This window comes from Rhipicephalus sanguineus, chromosome 2 (genome assembly GCF_013339695.2).
Source record: "Rhipicephalus sanguineus isolate Rsan-2018 chromosome 2, BIME_Rsan_1.4, whole genome shotgun sequence".
Lineage (NCBI taxonomy): Eukaryota > Metazoa > Arthropoda > Arachnida > Ixodida > Ixodidae > Rhipicephalus > Rhipicephalus sanguineus.
In genome coordinates, this window is record NC_051177.1 from 119,620,886 (window position 1) to 119,634,294 (window position 13,409).

The 13,409-nt window shown below is 46.6% G+C and overlaps 1 protein-coding gene across 2 annotated transcripts in view; it reads left to right on the plus strand.

Moving 5' to 3' along the window:
• LOC119383575 (vesicular glutamate transporter 2) overlaps positions 1-10,271 on the plus strand; it is a 223,497-nt gene extending 213,226 nt beyond the window's left edge. For both annotated transcript variants that reach the window (XM_037651804.2, XM_037651803.2), the window contains exon 15: positions 508-10,271. The gene's annotated coding sequence lies outside the window, so the exon portion shown is untranslated. The remainder of the gene's footprint in view (positions 1-507) is intronic.
• Positions 10,272-13,409: the final 3,138 nt, after the last annotated feature.

Genomic DNA, 13,409 nt, shown 5'->3' on the forward strand with positions numbered 1-13,409 from the left:
TAATCCTGCGGCTTTCTGAAAACAGTAAGTGGTGCGCATAATTTCATGGCGAGAGATAGAAAGGCAGAATAAACTTTATATAGAACAGCACGTATCGAAGCGAGCGTGGCTAGCGTCTCCACTCTGCAGTGGGAGTTTTCCCAAGCCAGGAGTCCAGCAACCTTGGCTGTCCTTCCAGCTCGATAGACTGCTGCGAGCTGGTCCGTGGAGTCATAGCTGGACAGCGTTATCTCTTATTGCCGCGGGACGCGATGTATTACGGGTGTGAACTGTGGTGTGCCTGCATGCGTATGTCCACACCATGTGGTAAGCGCATTGCTCGCTGTGTGAGCACTTACAAGGATAGAGAAAGGACACGTCCTTCGGAGGGTGTCCAAATTACATATTTAGCGTCGTTGTACTTCAAACACTGGCAGAAGCAACCGATCCGTTGGTTTTAGACACGCATGCCTGATGCACCTTTCGCTAAACGAACCGAGTAATCTGTGTCGCTGTAACCGTTTGCAGCGGACGGGTACTGCGAAGACGTGGGCGGAGACGTCGAGGCGCCGCCGAGTCGAGAACACGAACGGAAGGAGGGAGGAGGAGGACGATCAGGACTGGAGGAACCGCGGACGTCAACGGTAACACCGTCGGCGACGACGACGACGAGAGACACGCACGTGGCGACAACACGACGGCCCGCCACGACGCGACCACCGCGGTCCGCCAGAAACGACGACGCCCATCACGGAGGCAAGCCGAAGGCGCCACGACCGAAGGCGCAAAGCAAGGACAGCACAACGCCGCGGCCTTTTTCGTAACCTGTGCCGCGTTCGATGAGTTTGGTTATGTCCTTTCATAATCTTTTCATTTTTTTTCCTTCTGATCCCTCGTCTACGGAACGATAGGCTGCGGCTGGCGAGGAGAAAAAAGAAAAGAAAAAAAAACAAAAGATGGTACGAATGTGAACAAAAGTCTGCCTAGTTTACCTGCCCCCCAACACTGCTACGCAAACTCAGTGGCTCACCAATTTCGTGCAGTGGAGCGAAGGCTGAGAATCTCACCAGCCAGTCACTAGAGAGAGAAGACGAAAGCTCGGCGCCACTGCATGCAATTGTGCGCATCACAGACGGCCGCTCCGTCGGACTGGCGCCGAAAGCGACGCTGTTGCATTTGTCAGTGTTGCTTTCTGAAGTTGCGATGTGCCACGCTATAGATTCCAAAATCTTGCTCAATGGCATTCGACTTCTCGCTGTTGTCGAATTCACCATCTGCTCCGAATCCCCTTATTGGCTGAGAAGACTGTCACACAGCTATCTGGTCATATCAAAAGCAAGGTATTCAACAGCATTCGACAAGGCGAGAAGCGAACTGCGATTCAGCCTTCCGGATTTAAAGCGACCCGTACTTTTCCACTGCCCCTGTATGAAATTGGTGAGCCGAAGTATGTGTAGTATTAAATCAGCTTGGCGGTTCTTTCAGCGACTGAGTGAAACTCGGGATGGTTATCATGGCGTTCTGATAGGAATGTAAAAATGTATACGTATACAAAGAAACGGTGAAAAAAGAAACTGAAATGACCTACAAGTAAGTCGAGGTTTTAGGTTTGCCGCACGATTTCTCTACGATGTTTAAATAGTGAACAAAAGATGCAACGTCGATGCGAATATTGGAAGTTGTGTGGCGACGAACACGCCTGGCCTTCGTAACGCTACATTAGTCTCCTTCTATTTCGACGCTGATGACACGTCCACTTCGACGCATGGCACGTTCATTCTATGTGCGCGAGCCATTCATCAGAAAAAGAAAGAATGAAGTCTTTACTTTAATCGCCCGACGCGAGCTCCGAAAGGCGGGTACAAGTTCTCAGAACGTTTCTCTTAAGGTCGAGCAGCTGCGGTCGGGCTAAACGTACCGCCTTCGACTTATCCGAACTACGCGATATCGCCGCGATTTTGCGTAGTAGACGTGCCAGCCTCCGATGAGTTTGGGGTTCGTCCAGGAACCTCGTTAAATGCGAGAAAAACGAAACGCAAGCTCAGCGCGAGTTACAGCCCGGCGAGTGAGTTATCTTACGTACTATAGACGACGCTGAAGCGTACCGCAATGATCTCTAATAAAATGTTTAAGCTCTATGGAGCAACAAGTAAAATAACTTGAAATGTTTTAAATGCGGATCGAGAAGCGGCCATTCGAAAGGCTGGTTTAGAGAGAAACAGCAGGTTTATTTGTTTTGTTTTTTACGAATATAACCAACAAACAGATGACCTACTGCAAACTCCAAAGAGTTTTAGAGGGGAAAAAATGTCTTAAAGTGAGTGCACAAACTGCTAAGACGTTGACGCTCGCAGACATGTCGCCGAGACGAGATGCATCTGTGTAGGCAAGGACGATATTCTTCGAAAAGAAAGTGAAGAAAATATTGTTTCCTTCGAGAAAACTGAGAAGTGACTATGGCGGTCAGTCTACAGTTATACTGCGGTGTAACGACGTCGTTGACTGGGATATTAAAAAAGGAGAAAGGATAAACAGCCTGGTAGACGTAAATGACTGTCTCATATAGCAACGGTTGCGCCACCGCTCACCTGTATAAAGAAAGCCGACAGATTTTCTTTTTCAGCACTCCGGTCTTGGTTTCTCAGTTCCCATCGCTCTATAGCGCTGAGAACCGAGAGGCTCCGGCGTAGGCAGATTTTAAAAAATGTTCTAAAAATATCAACAGTGGTTGTGCCATCACTGACCCCCTTCCAAGCCTTTCTTCCCGGTGTGAAATGCGCTGCAGTGGCTGCCTCTGTACTGTAAAACTGATGCCGTTGCCAATGCTACTCAAAACAAGAAAGTTTAACTTTACTTGAGTTAGCGAAACAAGCGTACATGAAAATAATAGATAGAACAAAGTCCAACGGTCCCGAGACGCGTACCGTGACCATCTGTGAAAAAACATGGAATTTGTGTTTCTTTTATTTGTTTCTGCTTTCATAATCGCCCAACATAGAGCTGTGTTACATAAGCACGCTACGTTTGTACGCCGTGAGTTAATGCGATCAATCTCGTGCGAGAACGTATGCGTTCTCGTGCGAGAACGCGACACTCATTACGTTATTACTCTAACGTTATCAGTTGATTGCACTGCATTATCCTAAGACACGCCGTCACCGATAACGTCATCGCATGACGTCATCATGTGACGCCGCCGTTTGGTGACGTGACTTTTGGTAGCATTCGCCGACGACGGTTCCTTAAAATCTAACTCCGGACGCCGGGCCTTTTTTGTTTTTGTTTTCATGAAACATGTAATGCTTTCGCCTTAATACATGAATTCGTGAGCTCTGCGAAGTGTAGAGGCCGCCACTGCAGGTCCACAGCGCGGATGACTGCGTATAGCCCGGTATGTCTCCCTTCCGCTCCCGCGTAAATAGCTTAGGCTCGTGTACATACTAATCGCTTCGATGTGAGCATGGCCGTGCCGCGATTACCACAAAGCAATATAGCGTCTGAACGGCTCTCTCGCGGAACGAAAGGTAGACAGCAGCAGGGCGTGAACTCTCCCTCCCCCTCCTCTGTTACGCTCGAAGCAGGAAAGACGAGGCGGAGAGGGAAAGGTGGCTTCTGGAATGCACGAACTGCGTCTCAACCCCGTCAAGACATTGGATGCTGACGCTGAAGTGGTGCGATACGTGTTCGGAATCGAAGATCCGACTGGCAGATCGGGTGAGACATCGCGTGTCCACACTACAAGAACTGAAGCCGCGTGTGAAAGCTTGGCATATCGATGTCGTAGCTGACGTTCGTGTCTGCACTTATGGTGAATGGCCGATTCTGTTTAGGATAGTAGGTACAGCCATGGAAAATTGAAACACGGACAAGGTGTACGTTTAATGTCGGCACGATTTCGCCTTGCACACCTATAACGTGGGGCCTCGCATTGTGCTCTCGATTTATCGCTAACGGAAGCCGTTCCGCTCTGTAAATTATTGTTCCTGTTTAATTTGCCCATGACTGTACGTGCTTTGAGCGCGAAAAAGATTGCCCTATAGCTGCCGCGCTCATTTCGAGCAGGTAGAGCTTAATGCACTGTGCGTGCGCTCGAAACCCGAAAAACTTCGACAGCGTAAGTACAGTGTACTATACCAGTACACTGTAGCGTAAGCAGGGAACAGCTTCGTTGGGGCGTTCGTTTGGCTCCGTGACATTGCGATTATGTTTCGGGCGACAATGACGCTTGCGGTCTTAGAAATCCAGAATCAGCACAGTGGCGGGATATGGCTTTAGGGTGATCTATTCCGAATGTCTGAACTCCTGAAGTTGTGTGTTTTAAGTGTGTGGTGTATGTACGCTCGATTACGGTGTCTGGGCAGGTGCTACAACGAGAGACTCCCGACGAGTACGCTTAACGCACCGATGAGTGTGTGCATCGAGTTGCTGCATTGATGCACACGTGTTGACGTTGACGTTGTAATGATGTTCGTGTAATGTTGGTGGTTCTCTGCGTGCTCCGATCTGTTTGCGAAACGAGATTACGTTGCAGCAGGTGCGGTGCCGGAAGAGCTTGACGCAAGGTGCAACAAACGCTTTCATTATTTTTACTCTGTTGTCAAACCATGTCATCGTGATCGTGAGAGACAGTGTTCTCTGTCACGACGATTTATCTCAACGAAACGAGTTTTCCCGAGATTATAATAAGCGCCCCATCCCACAAGCCCCTCTCACTTTAAACGCACATGACCTCCCAACTTTATACGTCATCTCTCATACCTTTTGCGTCATCATATTAATCTTTCCTGAAATGGTACGAAAGGAGCACAGCTAAGGGAGTGATTCTTTAGTTTATTATTGTTTAGCCTCCTCCTCTATCCTACCCCCCCCCCCCCCCCCGGTTATCAACCAAGGTTTCCCGAACGATGTGAGTATACTCACATCGTTCTCCAGAAATTTATTTTTCATGTCCCTATTTCTTCATTGAATAGTAAAACAAAGAAACCCTGCGTTGGTGATGATGGTGGCAAATACGGCACCATGTACATCTATGAACGGCCGACACCGGCGAAAAGCCGGGTATCATGAAACGTCTTTTACAAAGGCCAAATACGCACGCCCGGAACTGAATTCCTGAATTGATAACTGTCGAAAACTCGACGGGGAATATGCTTGGAACTAACGCGGAGCAAGTGCGCAACAAGGACATCGATTTTTAGACAATGCCTTTTTTTTTTCTTAATACCCGAAGCGAGCGTGTTTCATTTTGTGCACGAACTCAGCCAACTGCGTTTTTCGTTTAGCAGTATACGTAGCCTCCATAGTACATCACAGCATCGCTACTCTTTGAGCGAAGGTATCGAAACTTTGCCTTTAGGCACGCACAAATCACTGCGCCCGACATAGCCTGGCAGCCATTTTATACGAATCGCTTTTCAAGGATCATTAGCAACGGCTTTTCTACACTGTACCGGTGGGAGCCTTCGGATCTGCTCCAAAGAACTGCACATGCAGCTCAGGCCAGAGATAATCCACGGCCAGTTAACAAAGAGCACCGCCAACAAGTGGTCTATTAAATATCCACACTCGATTCAAATTTCGATCTTTATTCTTCGCGCTAACAGCATACGAGCCATGCCCTTTTTTTTTTTTTTTTCTGGAAAACGCGGCTGTATTACAAGGCTGGAGGTTTTACGAAATATTACTGAAATTGAGTTTTAGATCACAATTTAACAGCAACTCCTCAAGATAACATCACCTGAGACGTCATTCGGCTGATACCAGGAGCAATGCCTGAGCGGATGATCATTGAATTTTTCTTGGATATTTTATGTATTATGCCAGCAGACCTTATAGACTATATCTGTTTCACGCTATCCGTTACAGAAAAGTTAGACAACCTGGCAATATTGGTTAACCAACCATCGCTAACACGATATATATTTAGGTCTCACCACGCGGTGCGAGGGCAGTAGCAGCAGGTGATCCACTGGTACAGCAGAAAACGAAGCCTCAAAACTGAGCTTATAGCACAGTGCAGTAGCCTTGCGTTGTTGCCGCCATGTTGTTGTTGGCAACAGCCACCCATAGTCATTTTGTAATATACAGTACAGAGAGATCGATGAGGTATCTGTGATAAAACGGCCGCGGCTGTAGCATGTACGCTCTTTGTTTCGCACAGAATACTCGTCCACCACCCGCACATCACGATCTGACTGCTAGTAGCGTCTTTGTCAAGTCCACGTGACGTTTCAAACGGCGTCGCGTGCCCCTTAACGGTAAAGCGTCCTCTGCACGAAGGGAGTGCACCGACCGGTGTGTTCTTGTGCATTAGTTATCTATCACCGCAAACTGTGTGAGTGTAAATACACACGTATGCGTGAGCGAGTGCATGTGTCTGCGTATGGATCGCGCGCGTGCTATCGGGCGTGTCTGTTCGATGTTTTCTTGCACCAGCACACTTGTGGAGCCTCGGACACGACGAGGCGATGTGACGGCCTACGCTCGTACGTGGTCACGACACATGACGAAAGCACAACTCCCAGCACAGTCTGTACATATAACAGCGGCAGGTTATAGATGAACACGGCGACGTGTCGCAATCTGGGCACACTACGATCCACGATGGCAGTAGTGAAAAACGCATGTGTCCGATAACATGGCTTCCAGAACTGCTGAGGCTGGGCTATCGGACAGGTTTTTCCATTCTGCGTGATACGATAAATCCAGCACAAATTAAACTAAGCATTCGCTTCTCGTTTTGCTTAGCCACGGGTTTGAGCCACGCGAGACTCCAAAAATGGCGGCTGCACGTGCAACGTTTAGGAGCCGCCATTACGCGACATATTTAAATGTGGCCACTGCAGGTCTCGCAGGCTGTCATACCAACAAATTTCGCGCTAAAGCTTTGGTGGAATTCTTAATCATTAGTTTCTCGCGTGATTCCACGTGATACGCCATATTGTTTAAGAACAGAACGAGCAGAAGGATATGTCACATCAGGCCACATACAACCGTGAGCCCAGATTGCGCTCCCGCCGCCTCGCATACTAATGTAGTGTTTCGTAGACCAAAGCTGTGTAGGTACTAGCGGTGTGATTGTGAACATGTAATCATCGAACGGGCGCTGCAGGCTCTCGGCCCCGGATCAAAACCCCGGTGCTCGTGGCGTCGCGCGCCTCGAACTTCACCGACTGCTCCGATCCGGTCCGGAGCCACTGCAGTCCCGTGTCTCAGTGGCAGTGCTCCGGAGCGAGCGGGAAAACCACCCCCTCGTCTCCTGGAGAGGACACGTACACACGACCCACAAGTCTTTCAATCTCGCCTAGAATATCCGCTTCTACCGCGCGCAAGCTTCCGGGTGCTAGAAGATGGCGTATTGTAGACGGAATCGTCGGTAGATATGGCCGGCCGTTTGCCCCGCCCTGCCTATGTGTTATCTGTTCTGTTGGCGTAACATATTCGTTCGTGGCGTTGCGTTACCTTCATCTGTTAGCCCCTACACTTACATGCCGAGAGCTGTCGCAGACTTGCCAACGTGGGTTAGGCTTAGCTCGTCCACACTTCAGAAAAATACGTCAAAACAGACAGATTCTTTTCGCTACGCCAGCGATGTCACGACTTTATTAATGTGACCAAAAGCAGTGCATTAAAAGCTGGTAAGCTCTTAGAGAGAAAGTCGCCTAATTTGGCGTTTCTGGTCACTTTTTTGGCATCTTCGCATTTTGGAGTATCGTTTTTAAGAACTAGAACACAATATGTCTAGGAAAAAATAAAAAAGAAAAGTCATCGTTATCACATGTGCCGTGACATGGCGACACTGTCAACAATAAAAACTTGCCAGCGATGGTTTCAGGGAGCCCTGCAGGACACAAAGCCTGTCATACCTAATGACAACCCAGCACTTCTCTTTCCAAACATAAAACTTATCTGGTCTTCAAGCTCTGTACAGTGGCCAGCGTTGCCTTCATTATTTACTGCTTATCAATGATTACTATTAGTGATCACCAGCAACACCAGAAGTTATTACTGCTGTTAATGGGCAGTACCACTAGTGCTGCCTTTGAAATCTAACCATGTTGGGTAAATGTGCACCTTACGTTGCACAAAGCACAATTCCCAGTTATTTAAATCAAAGCATAACTTATTCAGTGCTCAGCCCTCCTAGCATTAATTCCAGTCACACCAGCTACCGTAGGCATTGCACAGTGTCATGTAACTCCCTTTGGCAAGTCTGTCAAGTTCTGCGTGCTGTTGGTGTTTCCAAAACCTTATGTGATATAAAAATATAATATAGCTCCAGAGAGAAGATGTGCTGCCGTGGGACCCGCTTGCACTCTCAAACACACGCATTAGCTTTGCACAATGCATTTCACGCAACATTTCCAACAACTATACCAACTCAAATCATTGCACATAGCACATAAAACTGCATTAGTACATGCAGGTTTACGCTTCCTCGATTCCCACAGTGACTACACAACAACTCTTAGAGTTGACATAAGAGATGCAAGCTTTGTCGTCAAGTTAGGTACTAACAACACTGGTAGCACCAAATGTTGACACAACGTTGCCACCACATTGAGAAAGTCGCTTCATCGTTGTGGCAACATTGTGTGCTACTACGGAAAATGCCAATGCAGAACATTATCAGCCCTAGTAGCACACAATGTTGGCACAACATTGAAGCAACACTTTCTCATTGTGGCGGCAACGTTGTGTCAACATTTGGTGCTGCTAGGGAGTGTGATCAGAGCACAAGCGAACCAGTAACCACGACGTGCATTCTGTTTTGTCCCAACCGTATTAAAACCCCGGCACAGATGTTTGTCAGGTGCTCACCATGCAGCGTCGAATGTGTCTCGTTGGTTCTCGTTTCGCATCTACGTTAACCGTTAGTTACCATAAACTTGTCAAGCTAGCCACAGCAAAGGTCAGTTAGTGCGCGATAAGCTGCCTTGTCCTTTTTTGATAGATCTAGAGCTAGTGCAAGGATCCGGTGTGTCTGGTTAGATGCGAGCAGTTGTGCGTGCAATGCGAGTGGCTCGTCAGAGCTTGCCTTCTCAAGAGCACAAGAAGCAAAGCTCATCCTCGCTAAGCCAAGATCAGTCCAGGAACATGTAGATCTCAGTTGCAAACAAGGAAGGCAACATTGCTGTTTCTGTGTTCTGTCATCCGTGTGTCATGACTTTAGCCTGTGAAGAACTTGACTTCAGCTCATCGAGGACAACTGTTATATAAACTGTATATACTATACTATCTACACATGTAGCTGTAGTGGATGTTGTAAAAGCGTCGATTACAATGTAATTTAATGCATGCGCCACAGACGTCACCTTTTGTCACTAAAACCGCGAGTTCCAAGCATATTACCACAGCAAAAAATGTACCGAATGTTCCCTGTAGCAAAAACAAAAAGCGAGATGAATCAAGTGTGCATTTTCATTGGACGTGGAAATCAAGTACACGTGTATCAGTGAACATGGCTTGGAACATGCCTTGGAAGCCTACTTGCCACCACTGTCAAAGACAGTTCGCTAAACCGGATACTTGCACCTTGCAATGAGCTTCTGTGCACCACAAACTCTGCAATTTTCTCGTACTCGCAACCAACAGGCCCATCAACAATCACAAAAAGCAACCTGAGAAAGAACATATTCAAATGCCGAAACACAGTCGTGCAATCCAGAGGCCACCACCAAGGCCATCAAGTAATAACCAACTGTTGAGACAGTTGACAGCCTGAACTAACTAGTCTAAGTAATAAGTCACAGCTAAAGAAATATATATACTATATATGTGTGCATGATAAAATGTTTTTTTTCTCTCTCATGCTGCGCAACATGGTTGTTACGAAACACATCAAAATAATGTGATAATGTGAGTGTACTATCTACTAACTGCAAATGTCCGAGTGTTACTTTTATGTGTACATCTGCTGTATATACGGTACTCTTGGTCATTACTACGATTCATCTATGGACGTTTTTTCTCTCTTAGTGGAAAATATTAGCTGCGGCCTGAACCGCCACATTGTCTCGTATTTTGGACTTGTTTTTTCTTTTTTATGCTGTCCCTAGGAGAGATGTTTCTTGTAAATGTGCCCCCATTGTTATGATGTCATGTTTTGATTCTACAAGGTCTGTTGAAGCAAACTGTATAGTTTTTCATGGGGAAGGGAAAAGCGCAGCCCAGCTGATGCAATTTGCTCCCCACATGTTGGCCTAGAACATCCAGGTATAAGAAGAGTCCTGCCTGCATTATTCTGTTTTCCTAGAAGGTGTTGCCCAATGAATTAAATGTTACGAAATGAGTCCTTGGCTGTTGGTGTCAATGTTGATGTTGCTGTGAGGCTTTTTATCACTGTTCCTTTTTGTAGGGGAGTCGAGGCCTCCTATGACCGCAGACAGCGCTCTACGAAATCAGACACAACGAGCAATACTACAACCTGTCAAATGTTGATGGAGACTATCCAAGCAGCTGCTTTTCAATCACTGGCAAAGCGTACCAAAAACTAGCAAGAGTTGTGTTGTGTTAAAATACATTTGCATTTTGATCTGCACTTCACTCTAGGAGTGTCCCATAGGAAACAATCCAGATATTCGGCACTCTAAGGGACAATCATAACTGATCAGACAATGAACACTGGCATTTCCATCAATCAAAAATGACCGTTTCTCTATGTTGTGCTTCTTTCTTTTCTGTTTTATTCACACATTTCCACATAAATGCCTTCAGACAAGTGAAAAAAAAAGGAGACCGTATTCTATTCGCAAAATGCAAACAATGTAAAGTTGCAAATATGGAAAGAGGTACATATATAAAATATACATATATATATATATATATATATGTATGAGCTTTACGTGTGGAAAGTGAGATGTAGGATTTGAAAATAAAAATAAATGGAAGCTATGTTTGAAAAAATGCAAAGAAAATGTGTGTCCAACTTTTGTCGTCCTGTGAGAAGCATTCACATATCTGTGAACGGTGGCGTTCATATCGCTGCACACTCAATGCTCTGCGACTGTCTTATTATCATGCTTAAACGGGATTGTCTATGGCTAAAAACACTTAAGCCACAACACACACCGTGTGAATCGAAAGAATAATGGCACAAGGTTTCTGATACAGGGATTTAGTCACTATCCTGAATCATCCACCGAACTCTTTTGTGGATCTGAGGATGTATTAAATGCAAAAAATTGCAGTAGACCCAATATGCCCCCTAGAGATCTACGTACAGCGAAGATCCTTGGCATCTTTACCTTTCGTGATATCCTCTCATTGCTCAGGTGCCTTTCGACTCAATTTCTTGACAGAAGCAGGACCCATGGACTGTTGGTGCTCGGTAGTGCTGATGATCCAATCCAGGGGCGTAGACGGGGGGGGGGGGGGGGGTTCAACCGCCCCCCCAAAAAATTTTTCAGTCTTGCTTGCGTATATATACCCGCGCACATAAAAATGCACACGCGAACGTACATAAAGAAGTATGGTTGAACACCCCCCTCCCCCCCACCCCCCCGAAAAAAATTTCTGGCTACGCCCCAGATCCAATCCTTGACTATAACCCACCTCACCAATACCGTTCAGCACTACCAAAGCTACGGGGTGTAAGCAAGCCACATGCCTGTGCAGCAAAACATAGTTCCAGATATTAACTACCTTACAGTTGGCCGAGCCGAGACATTTGCGATTGTTAGGCACGTGTTAAGTCACATCGATACGTAATTATATATCTTTATTCTTCTTCGCATTGATGCCATATGCCCTTAACTGTTGTATCAGCAACCGCCGGTAACAGTGGTTACAAGTCAACATGGCAGCGCCCATGTCGGTGCGACCGCCCGCTTCGATCCGAACTTGTTCTTGCTACTCGCTCACTGCGCTGACAGCAACAAATAAATGGCGAGATCAGCCATCACTCTGTGTCAACTCATGCTGAGGACGAAGCATTAGGTACATTTTGTTGTTATGAACCAAATCAACTCTTTGTTTAGCCACGCCTGCTAAGCCTAACCCGCAGAGAATTTGATAATGGTTCTTGGAAACAGCGCAACATAGTAACGAATAAATTGTTGTTGAAGCACCAGGACATCAACCTAAAACAAATACAAGCATCAGTTTGGAACTTGCGGGCCACACAGTGCATGACGACTACTTGATAAATTCGAGGCAGAGGACACCAGCTTCCATGGGTGCAGCCGGTTTTTATTCGGCACTGCCGTCTGCTTGCTTTGCTCGTCCACTGCAGGCACGCAGATGCCAGGGGGACGTTGAGCAGCCAACACGGCGCGGAAGAATACATTGTTAGGATTTTTGCCTTTCCTATTATCCAGAGGTCGGCAAAAATATTGGAACTCACTCAGACTCAAGAAATATATATTGCTCTGAGAGCCCACTCAAGACTCAGGATCACCGAAATTTTCCACAACTGGACTAACTCGGACTCAGACTCACTAAACTTTTTCTTAGCCAAACTCACTCGGACTCGAACTCACCAACATATTGCTCAGCCGGACTCACCCAGACTATGACTCACAGCTCGACCTGAGTCTGAGTGAGCCTGTGTTAGTCGGCTCATGAGTCCACCGGCGCAAAATTATCTTTTCCGATCATGGTGTAAATGCTCTTTAACGCCAATATTTCACAGAATCGGTGCTCTACAATACGCTTTTTCATCTTGTGCCTTTGAATACAAGTTATGAGTGGTTGCAATCCAGTAAGGACGTTCTTATGAAATATGCGACTCACATGAGATATTTCGATCAAGAACATCCCGTGAAAGAGATCGTGGGGGGAGGTCGTGACATCCCCCCCCCTCCCCAACTTATGCCTCAGATCAACAAACATTCAGGTGGCGCATGAACGCTGTCGCGTTGAGGCGTGTGTGAATAGACTTGAGCATAAACATAAGCAGATATAAGGTTGATAATAATACTGATAGGTGAGTAGATAGGAGCACATGTCGGCAATAAAAGGCGGAGCTCACTCAGCCTCACTCAAGAAATATATTTTGTGCTTAGGGCTCACTCGGACTCAGACTCAATAAAATTTTCCTCAGCCGGACTCACTCAGACTCAAACTCGCCACCATATTGCTCAGCCAGACTCACTCAGGCTCATAATCACAGCTCGATCTGAATCTGAGTGAGTGTGAGTGAGTTGACTAATGAGTGAGTTTGCCGACCTATGCTATTATCAGAGGGACTCTGCAGCCTCCACAGTGCTGAAGGGAACTTCCGAGATGGAGTATAGGTGCTCGTAGATGATGGCACCATAACAGGCTCAACTTTTGTATGAAAACCATGTACAGCCCAAAGTACGAGGAACTGTACTGGGTTTGGTTCTTCCTTCATGCTGCATGTGGTTTTCACCATAGATAACCAACAAACTGAAGCCTTCACCCTTGATAGCTTCAATTTCTTCACCACAGCAGCGCTCACCATATGT